The sequence below is a fragment of the Haliotis asinina genome, chromosome 8 (assembly GCF_037392515.1).
Source record: "Haliotis asinina isolate JCU_RB_2024 chromosome 8, JCU_Hal_asi_v2, whole genome shotgun sequence".
Taxonomy (NCBI): Eukaryota; Metazoa; Mollusca; class Gastropoda; order Lepetellida; family Haliotidae; genus Haliotis; species Haliotis asinina.
Window position 1 is genome coordinate 1,763,333 of NC_090287.1, and position 12,214 is coordinate 1,775,546.

Sequence of the window (12,214 nt, forward strand, 5' to 3'; positions counted from 1 at the left end):
AAGCGTTGGCAGAGGCAGAATGCATAGGCGTTCAACACTTTAACATATTTGGAAGTATGACCTAAATATACAAGATATAGAAAGGTGTGACACTAAGAATGGCGACCCGGCATGCCTTGACTCGTTTTCGGTCTGACAAACGTTTCTGTAGCTTTGATAGTTGAAAAACTGCACAATTTATACTCCGTTGACCTATATAAAGTACCCTGCATATCACTTACCTGCTGATTTTATTTCCATTTAAACCTTTCAATAGTTTTACCGTCCATTCTCGGACGAAGTCAGGACATATGCCCGGAAGTAAACAAATCTCAGGTTACAAACCAGCACGGAGTAGCAGAGCGAGTCTCTGTACTGCGTTTTTTTTATTATTGTCACCTCTTTGAACGTGCATCTGAAACATCCAATCAGGGACTTGCGCCACTATTTGGTGCGGGTCTGTAGCTTGAGATTTGTTTTCTTCCGGGCATATGTCCCGACTTCGTCCGAGAATAGACGTTAAATTTTTTGAAAGCTTTAAATGGAAATACAATCAGTAGGTAAGTGATACGAAAGGTAGTTTACAGAGGTCAACGGAGTATAAATTGTGCAGTTTTTTCAACGATCAAAGCTACAGAAGCGTTTGTCAGACCGAAAACGAGCCGAGGTTAGCCAGGCCGCCATTGTTAGTGTCACACCTTTCTACATCTCATGTACTTAGGTCATACTTCCAAATATAGATCAGAGTCAAGCGCCTATGGCAGAATGATAAACTCCAGCGAATAAATGTGAATGTGTGTCCCTCCAGCACGGCAACTAGCCTTTGTACACACTTTCAGTCGTTTCCCGAAAGTACGAGCATTTACTGCCCTCGCCAACACTGTAGAATGAAACAATGTCTCCCGGAAGTAAACAAACAGGAAGTCAAGGGCAGATTATTTCCGGACAAGCCTGGTGCCAAAATGCTAAAAATGCGGATCATCGATTAAACGAAAAGTGACCCATCATAATTTTTATTCAAAACACTAAATGTTGTGACCAAATAATAATTGTTACTTAATTAATAACAAAATATACAGAAAATACACACTCGTAATACATGACAATATCAGACACAGGCCGGGGGTCACCTCATGGGTACAGTGTATTTAACCCATCTAGTGATCCCCAGTGATGCTCCTGTTGGAAGACTGAGAAATGCAACCAAAACCAAACTCGGTAGCGTTGGCTGAAATGGAATAGCGTCGGCGGTCATTACTAGTAGAAATAGAAAATAACAAATGAAAACTACTGGTTTGGGTGTAAAAGTACAAGCACCAGTTTTGCTTCCCATAATTACCGTATCATGATATAAGCACAGTGCCCCGTTAATGGTTTAACGTTAATGAGTGTGCGTGCTTGATGCTATCCGGATACGATACACTACATCACGCTACTAAAGGCACTGGGATCCCACTTTCTCACCTCAAGCCTGCACACACACCAGTCTTTCTGAACGTAGGCTCAGTATTATTCGTCACTTCAGTGCAGTGAATATAATACTGAGCCGAAGTGCTACATTCCTCTCTTTGGTGCAGCCACGCATACAATGAGGGTAGCATGTGAACACGCCACGTGATTGTTGATGGTTACGAAACCAAATGTTTATGAAACCCATGTGTGTTCTTAGAAACCAAGTTAATGCTAGTATGTTAGGCTACAAAGTTATCTTGCAAAACAGAAACAACAGCACCTTAACATCATCAATAGGTACCATTCAAACATTATGTTTCACATATGCTGCCTTAAGGTAAACCTTTCTGGTGTCTGATGTTGCTGGACTATGCTAAAAGATGAGGAATACTAAACTCACTCACTCATTGAAGGTATCCTTAGTTACCACTGGTTAACATCAGCTGAATCCTGTCAGCACCGGCTGCACCACTGTGGCAGAGTCACTTTCTCACGTCGATCAAATTCTACTGTTAGAGTGCATTCTGTCCTGTCTAAATGTCTCTGTAGAATAATCGCAATGTCATCGAGCGTCCCCCCTCAAGTTGAGTCAGGCATTTAGCATTTAGAGGTGGCATTTGTTATATGACACGAATTTCAATTTAAAACTCTATAAATATTTGTAACAAGAAACGTCTGTTTATTGAGTGTGGATTTGACTGAGAAATTGGAAAACTAAGTGAAAAGTGAGTTAGTTTTGTGTGAGGCTCATGTATACTGCAGCAGCTTCAAGTGAATATAAAACGTTCATGCAGAAAAAGATCCAACCATAACTGTCATCAGAAACCGATTTTATGTCGTGTACATGTGACACCCAGGTAAGCAGAACCTGACCTACCCCAAACTACCGCCATTTCCACAAGGAGTAGCTATATATGGACTGACGCCGCCTCACAGTAGTGCGGTAGAAATACAGCAGGCTATGACTGCAGCAAAGATGCAGCATGTTAACATATTAAAGTCATGACAAAGTTCCTGCAAAGGAAGGTCAGTATGACCTACTAGATGACACAGTGAAAAGATCTTTAGAGACACATTCTTTGTTGTTGAATTGTAATTTGATGTTTTCGGTTGTCAAAACAAAATACTGCTTATAGATGGAATAATGTGTGTGAACGTGCTGTGAAGTCCATTTCCGGTGTCGACTGTCGAGGTATTACCGGAATATTGCCAAATGGAACGTAAAATCACACTCACTCACCCACATACAAATAAAACGCGTCATTGTCACAGAAAATCAGGAGTCAAATTGGTTTAAATCAGCAATGACTAAATATGTGGAGTCTTCCAATATCCTTTTAATGGAGTCTCAAGGTATATTCTGCAAGGATGAAATGCAGAAAATAAATACATTGTTTGTGCACATAAGTACATAGTTCTACAATGTTTTCATAATTAACAAATATGCACCTATGAATACCAGATTATTACATCAAACTGAAACATACCTGATCTCCGAGATTTGCACTGAACCTCGAATTGAATATTAACCTCTCACATGTGGGAAACAATACTCTCCACAGAATACTTTAGACCTGTTATGCTCGAAATAATACAAGCAAAAACGTATAATACCATTTACGTCATGATAAACCACTTCAATGTGCCTAACTGACAACTGATAAGGCATATACCCTAAAACATAAATGGATTCTTCCACAAGTTACTCAAATTCGGATTCTGTAGCCATGTCAAAACGTAGAAATTTGTATACAAAGTAGTTGTGTACGAACTGTGAATAAAACCTCTAAAGTATAAACTCTCCTTTCCATTATTAACAATGCTTACACACAACAAATTGCCAACGCAATATCATCTCCGAAATAGAAATGGAATCTTCCAAAGCGTGCACTCGAAGATATTTGAAAAGAGAAATGCAGTATTCCACAAGTTGCAAATATTAATGAAATATCAGCCATTAAACCATATTGTAAACATCTTACAAGAAGTGTGTCTTTTCCTACCTGAAGAGTGATTTCTCCACACGGAAGATTTGAAAGCGTGAGTCAAAATACATGGCGTCTGTCCATGCTCTCGCTTTGACATGTGTTCTGTGACTCAGCGCATCGCAAAGTGCCTAAAAACAATTGTTTATAATGGGAGATAATTTGCAATCAATGTCCAATGCGCAAACCACTAAGCAAATAAAGGAACTTTCTACAGTTATACAAAATACGTAACATACTTTGTTATTAGTCTCAAATGAAAATGCCACCAAATAAATCTGAGCTACTTTACTCCTCTTCTATACACTTTAAACACTATAAAATCCATGATACATACCCATGATACACAAACAGTGTATACAACTCAAAGCTCAGTAATCATAATAAAATTCAGATTTCTTACGTTTCAGAACTGTTTAAACAGTAGCTATAAAATAACATTTGTTTCGTGAAGTCCTCTTTCTAGAAATATAGAAAGATACACCTCTCAGCTACAAATTGCTGACCTCATAACATATCACCATACTCCCTTACAGTGGTTTTCTTAGTAATAATAAACATAAATAATGGATGAATACATTTCTAACATACAGGTAAATATGACTGTCAATAATTCTCTGGTGCACAGATTCCATGAATTTAATAAGTGAATTAACCAGTTGAGTTTTACGTCGCACTCAGCAATATTCCAGCTATACTGCGGCAGTCTGTAAATAATTGAGTCTGGACCAGACAATCCAGTGATCAACAGCATGAGCATCGATCTGCGCAATTGCAAACCGATGACCTGTGTTGACCATGTCAGCGAGTGACCACTCGACCCCATTAGTCGCCTCTTACGACAAGCATAGTCACCTTTTATGGCAAGCATGGGTTGCTGAAGACCTATTCTACCCTGGAATCGTCACGGGTCTCAGAAATTTCAGAACACAAATTAAAGACTGTAAACTAACAACCAGTATCTAAGCACATCGGTTACCATTATTGGAGCAACTCTGTTACTATAGAATAAAAGATTGTAAACTAACAACCAGTGTCTAATGACATTGGTTACCATTAATAGAGCAACAGTGTTACTATAGAATCAAAGATTGTAAACTAACAACCATTACCTGAGGACATTGGTTGCCATTATTGGAGCAACTCTGTAACTGTATTTCTCTTTTTAAAGGGTTCAAAATGGATTCCTCACCTTCCTCTCCAGTTCAGCTGATGTCAACGTTTCTAATGTCAACAGAAATCCAGGTTGGCATGATAACCTTCATGGTGTCATTGCTGGCAATCAAAGCAATGAACAAAATGACTTCTGACCTGAAACCTCCTCCCCCTGCTCCCTGGGTAGTTCCCGTTTTGGGACATCTCCCCCTACTGGGAAAGGATTCCCACGTGACATTCATGAGGATGAGGGAAAGATTCGGGAACATCTTCAAAATCCAGATGGGCAGTTGGTCGGCCGTAGTTGTAAATGGCAAGCAGGCAATTAGGGAAGCTCTATTGAACTCAAGAGACGACTACGATGGAAGACCACAGTTCATGTCTGCAAAGCTTTTATCCAATGGTCAAAGCATAGCCTTCGGGAAGTACGACGAAACATGGAAGCTTCACAGAAAACTAACCAACAGAGTTCTGACTGAGCTCTCAAATGTCAGGACATTATCGTTAATGACTTTATGTCTATGCAGGGTGCTTCATTCAATCCCCGTAACTATGTCTATCTGTCCGTCGGTAGCGTCATTTTCCAACTTTGCTATGGGAGACAACAAAACCTGAGGGAGAACAAGGACTTCACTGAGTTCATGTTCTCGGGGGCTACAGTATCAACAAAAACACCGTCGTCTTCATCAATCTATATTCCATGAGTCATGACCCGGAAGTATGGGGTGATCCACACGTCTTCCAACCAGAGCGTTTCCTTGATTCTTCCGGTGAGATCAACAAGTCCCTCTTAGAGGAGTTCCTCCCTTTCTCCATTGGTCGGCGGAGGTGTTTGGGGAGTCTCTGGCTAGGAACCAACTATTTCTTTTCTTCACTGGAATCCTACAGAAATGTAGCATCGTGCAGCCGACAGAGGTGGGGGAATACAGCATGGGCGTGATCAGTAGACTATGGCTTAGACCCTGGTCACTCTTACTTACTTCACTGGCTAGAGTCCACTGTACTTGGCAATTGTCCACTCATGCAGAGTCAGTGGGAGCTACCCTACACTGACCATTTGGTCATTGTTCTGAGTTTCTCTCGATGGCCCCTTCATGAACCCCTATTCTAAGGTTAGCCATAGCGTCTTCTTTCTCCCTAACAGAAGGCATACTGTTACGAGTGTCTATTTTCTGTATATTTTTGTTATTAATTAAGTAATAATTATTATTGAATATTGAATATTAAATATGATGGGTCACATTTCGTTTTAATAGCTGGTCACCACTTTTAGCATTCTGGTTTTCCGGAGTTTATCTGCTTTATGTGTTTACTGCCGGGAGACTTATTCTAGGACATTCTAGGACATTCTACAGTGTTGACGATGTTCGTTTGTGCCCGAACTTTCGGGAAATGACTTATTAAATATATATAAAGGCTGGTTGCCGTGTTGAGGGCGACACTCACACTCGTTCATATTTGCTGGAGTTACTGCCACGCTTACCCGTCAAAGCCAGACCTACATTATCTGTTGTCCCACCGATCGCTGTGTTGACATTCTGCCACAGTTGATTCTCTCTCACACCAAGACTTTGGTGAGTTTGCTATATTGTATTTTGTGACCCACTGACTTACATTTTGTCTCTCTTGAATTGTACCTGAAATTGTCATTGTTATATTGACCTGTGACTTTGTATACCTTACTCTCGTTGCATAATAATAATATCTGAATATTTCAAACTTGTCTTTGTTCTGTTTTGCTGGTTCACAAGGGGATTTCTTACACTGTTGTCACGGTAAATTCTTAACCGTAACAATACATTGTCCTTGGAGGTATTAAACCTTTCGTTAAAACAGATTTGTTAACACCGTGGTCATGGCCCACTGAGTCCACCTTGTTACTTTCGTCCCCTTGTAACAAGAACATTTAATTAGGGGATTTTCTTCATAGGATCGTCTACATATTATAGTACAGTCATTGAGTTGTGTTAATATATGATCAATGATTGATATTATAAATGTCTTGGTACAATTGTCCACAGAATAGGGTGTCGGCTGCACATATAGGCTCTTCTTGACACCAAGCACATGGAAAGTTAGTATACATATATACAGTCGTTAGTGCAATTCACAGTCTTCGCTAACTGCATCCTACCCCATTCTGCTTCGGATCAAGTCAACAGGCCATTAAGAATCTCGTCGCAACATATCCAGTCCTGGGTAGAGTTGTCTGATTACCGGTGCTGTATGTGCACCGCTGTCGTCAATCCCTCCTCCCTGTAGAAGTGGCGCAGAGGCTACTCGCTCTCTGTTGGCGTTACTCGCACCTCCCGACTCCATCGGCACCATTTCAAATACGGGAGTAACCTGGGTGTGTGTTCCCCTCTTTATTCTTTTGGCTAGCCAGGGTTTTACAATTTTTCCATAACCTATTAACATTATGATTATCAAGACAATTATGAGCCCCATCAACAGAAAGTATTTCCAATAAGACATCTCCCCATTACCAACAGTTGTATCTATATCCCTTAGCTGCTGAATTATGTGATGCATTTGAATACTCTCGACCCCCTTTAGCTTATCTGGCAACTTGGACAGAATTAAATTTGGAAGTTGCTTTCGTAGTGGTTCTAGCATAAGCATACTGGATATATTCACTTTACGTATTAACCTTAGAAAATTATTGTCCACAGAATGCTTGGTTTCTTTGTGATCATGGGGAAGTAGGGTCAAATGATCGTTTGAAGCCGAACACGTCTCGTAAAGTTTAACTACATCCTGAGGAGGATAAACTGATATTGTACGAAGTTGTCGTACATCATTGTCACACACGACTGTGAATTCAAGCCTGTCAGTTGTTGCGACGGCCCTCTGACCATCAGATAAATATTCTGCCTTGGGGTTAACCTCGGCATCACACAGCATCTTTACTTTTTCGACATTTTTCGTGAATAGGGCAATGATACAGAGACGGCTAAGATTAATAGGATACACTGGTTCTGAATTTGGCAATAACCTGTCAACCTACACAAGCTTCTTGCAGCCTCGCGTTGCAGCAAGTATTTTGTCCGCTTAGCGTTAGTTGCTATCAAACTAGTTTCTAGCTTATATCTGGACACCATGTTATTGATAGAATGTTCCTTGATATTGAGATCATTGAACATTACTGGAACTGGGAGATTATGGGCTTGGTAAATTTCGAAATCTCCATCTAAGTCAAGCAAAGGCAGAGGAATAGTTACTAAAATCCTGTCATTATAATGGACCGTGTTACGTTTTAGTGTTTGATACAATTCCCACAATTCTTTTTCCGGTCTCCTTCGAACTTGAATCTCGGTGGTAAATGAATTTTAACATCGTTCAGAAGAGTAACAGGGGTGATAGTACTTGGAGACATGTGGCCCAAAGCTAGCACATTTAATTGCAGGTGGATACTTTCAAGGTATGTGGACAGAAGTTGTAGAGTGTCCCTTATCACTTGGGTCACCAATTCCAATTGTAAATATGATCTTACCGCCCAATCCAAATTCGTGATGCGCACATTGAGTCGACAAGTCACGTTTGCCATTCTTTCTTCAATTACTTGTAAGCTGCCAGTAATGTTATTTATTGCATGTCTGTTTCTACTCGTGAGACATTTAAGATTGTTAGTCCTTCCTGTACTACGTGTGCCATACTTGCTTGATTGTTAACTAGTTTTTTAATGTAATGTTATTTTTAATTCCTGATCGATCTTCATCTGACACAGTCCCAAATAAAAAACTTAGTGCTTTTCCTACAAAAGGTGACAATGATGTTTTTGGTCATGCCAGTCGTTGATATTCGTGAAAGCGCTAGCTGCTCTCATGTGCCCTCAAATATATATTAAGTCCAATGAGATCTTGATCTAACTTTCTAAACACGCCCAATATACTAGTTACGAATGATGTTTATTAATTAACCCTCGCACAGTCAACGTTGTTGCGTCAATGTCATTGTGACACTTATTGAGGAAAGCATAGTATGGGCCCAAGTCAATTACAAGGGTAATTAGCCATTTAGAACGTGTAGTCGTTACGTCATGTAATTTCTGGAATACTACGTTCTCACACATCATGGCTATACCAATTAACAACAACAAGAGACCGCCCATTCTTGCGCTCTGAAAAACACAATAATTAGCTATAAGTAAGCATGTATTGTCATGACGAGCTTCACTCATCCAGTCTATACATCCACCACCAAGTATAATTACTCATCATACAGTTTATAGCTACATGTGAATACGTCGTAACTGGATACAAAATATATACACTATCTGAGCTAACCCCTCACTGTCATGAAGCTTTATAACATCAACTCCGATATACAGATGCTTGTGTGTACCGTACTGTGGCTTAAATAACCACAACAAGCAAGTGTGTAGAACATTGAGAAGGAGACCGGGTGGCAACTTCATTACAGTCCTCAACGTTTTATATGTATATGAGCCGTTACTACGACAAACGATAACACAGGTCATTTTCTTGTCTTTGCTTGTTGTTAGTTAAACGCTGCCTACTGTGCCAACAGAATGGTTGACGCTTGTGTATCACTGTGTAACACGTCAGGCTTTCCTGCCTCTTCAAGTCGAGTCTCTGTGAGAGGGAAGCGTTCTATAACTGTGGCTTGCCCGGCGATGTTGTACAATCGGCACGCCTCTAGTCAATATGTGAACATCAGGCACGCTTTTAGTTGACCTCTGGTTGTTAGTCAACATGTGAACATCATATTGTCTCCTTGTGATGTGTTTTGATCAAACCTTAATGATAACGTGTATGTAAATGCACGGTGTAAACATGTTCAATATGGCATACACCACCAATCCAGTTGCCTCCCGTCAGACGCGCTATCCACTACGCCAACGACGCGCCCAGTTCCATCACAACCATTTCTGATGTCCGTTGCCGTGGTATTGTATGAATATTGCTAATCGTGACGAAATTCACATTTACTTACTCACTCACCCACGGCTGGGTCTAACTTACTCTGTACATTCTGTTTAAAAATGGCTTCAAGTCAGCCTGAGTACATTTTACATTTCAATGCAGATCTACGTGGATGACGTCTGTGATCGCTGATTGTTGATTGGTCAACACTTTCATGTACACAATCCTAGCTTTGACTTTATTCGAGTTGCACATTTAACGCATTAATTCAGTAAATCATTAATAAAACGCATCATTTTTTAATTGTTTCAATACATCAATACTGCATTAGCGTGTCCTTTTGTGTAACTTTCAGAGAATTTTCTGTTCTAGATTTACCCAAGCGAAACATTTTTTCAGGCAATTGGCAGTGTACATAGCCAGTAGAATCAATCAAAGCACCTGTGGGTACACATTTAGACCCAAACAACGACTGCATGGAAGTCTCATATTGGCAGAGTAAACCTTTAGATGTAAGGAATAGTCAAATTAAACGAGATCGGCTTTCATGGAATTTAGCAATGAGGAATAAAACTATCAACACGACATTGTATGTCTATGGAGAATGTGGAAGGTATCCGCTACATATAGAATCAAATATGAAGATTGGCAGATATTGGTTAAGAATATTAGCAATGTCTTCCTATAGATTACCATGAAACTGTTATGATATGACGAGATCATATGATAGGCATAGGAAAGAAAACTGGGTAACTCACATAAAATACTTGTTATCATCATCGGCTTTGGCGATGTGTGGCAAAAACAAGCTGTAGAATCGCAATCTCTTTTTATCAGTGCAGTTACGCAAAGACTTAAAGACTGGTCAACTTCTCTCTCATTATCAAGTAAATGTTTCAAATGATTAAGGATACAATATATACAGAACACTATCTCTCAGTTTTAGCAATAAGCAAAATGTTATATAAAACCTCACTAGCAAAATTGCCGCACATAGCTCATTTATTGAAACTGGAAGACATCAGTGAATCACCAAGGAAGATAGAATCTGTCAAATGTCTCTGTCCAGCCTATTTACCTTTACGCAATACACATATGAATAAAAACTACTGTGTACATCCTAAAACATATAAATTTACATCACTTAATAACAATGCTAGTAAAAGAAACTTAGAAAACCTGTCCATCTATATCTATAAAGCATTTAATCATAGAAACAGTGTATAGCTACCCATATATCATTGATGTAAATGTCAATTTGGATTAGTACTATAGGCCTGTGGCCTTTGAGTATTAAATAAAGATTGATTGAATAAAACGTGATCCATGAGTGTTTGAAGGTTTTAAACCAAAGAATACATGTTTATGTTATATCATTGATGTCATTTTAAGGATTGGAGGAAAGAAACGCTGGTGCTCCGATTATATGAAACATATAGACCTCAGAAAATCTTCAAAATGCAGACGGACATGGTAGATCCAAATCTGGGTGAACAGACATTAAATGACGGTTGCATTTTGTCGGCATAATCAGGCGAATCTGTCCAATGTGACTGAATCTTACATAAAATATCTGCCGCCCATTGAACACGTCGTCTCCCAGACATTTGAGAACGTTCAGTGGAAACGTAGTTTGATAACAGCATGCGTCACGATATTGGAACATTCTGCGAGGAAACACTCCTCCATGACACTGGAAACAGACACTCCAATACTTCGTACTTTCAGTACCAAGTTTTAGACGCTCCCGTTCAAGCTGTCTTTCAAATGAAACTTACCAGTACCGCCAATGAGTATACTCGGAAGTGATGGCCACAGCTGTGACCAGTTGTGTTATATCGACAGTTTATGTTGCTGACAGTTATGCCACATTTTAAGTTCAGGTATTGAATGTCTACACCACATGTATCTAACTTATGACCATAACTTTGTACTCGCTGTTAAATCCTACCAATTGATTCATTGGCAGGAGGGACCTGCACTGGTTTTTGAAACGCTGTTATGTTTAATCGTCAAGAATAAACTAAAGGTCACTCTGGAGCTGTTTTGTAGCCCGTGATATTTTCCGATTGTGAGACAAATTAAATCGCAGAAGCGGCCTTAAAATGTCCTTGTGTTACAGATATAGTGCACCTCCAATTTGTCACGAACTGCAGTCACAGATACCGGCTACCTTTGTAAAGCAATTACAGGTATCACATGGTTTCGGAGACACCACGCCCATATTCTGTCATGGTTACCTCATTAACACCTAGACCGACTCCGAACCACACTCATCTCCAGAAAAACATTGTGTATCCAACTATTGAACAAAATGCACATGCACAGAAATCGATTAAATGAGATAGATATTTTGCCCAGAAAACCAAGTACACTACTTTACGTGGATCGGTACATTACAGCAGGTAGCGGCAACTCTCAGCTCGGTGTCACCTTGCCGTACTTCTTCATTACGTTGTAACAACGGCCGTCATATGGTCGTAGGTCAACACTAACCAACTACTGAATATTGGGTGCATTAATGATCATACACCCGCGGTAATTAAGAGAGCACGATCAGATATATTCATATATATATATAGTGAGAGAGAGAGAGAGAGAGAGAGAGAGAGAGAGAGAGTCATATATAGAGTCATATATAGTCATCTGTCTGTCCAGTTCAAAACTATGAACTATGGCAGTGCGGAGTGCTCATTCGTCAACAGGGTTGACACATGTCAGTGTATCCCAGTTGCGTAGATCGATGTTTGTCCTCTT

At 39.8% G+C, this 12,214-nt stretch overlaps 1 pseudogene; it reads left to right on the forward strand.

The window, feature by feature from the left end:
- The first annotated feature begins 4,595 nt into the window (after nucleotides 1-4,595).
- On the forward strand, nucleotides 4,596-5,275 carry LOC137294293 (cytochrome P450 1A1-like; annotated as a pseudogene).
- Nucleotides 5,276-12,214: the final 6,939 nt, after the last annotated feature.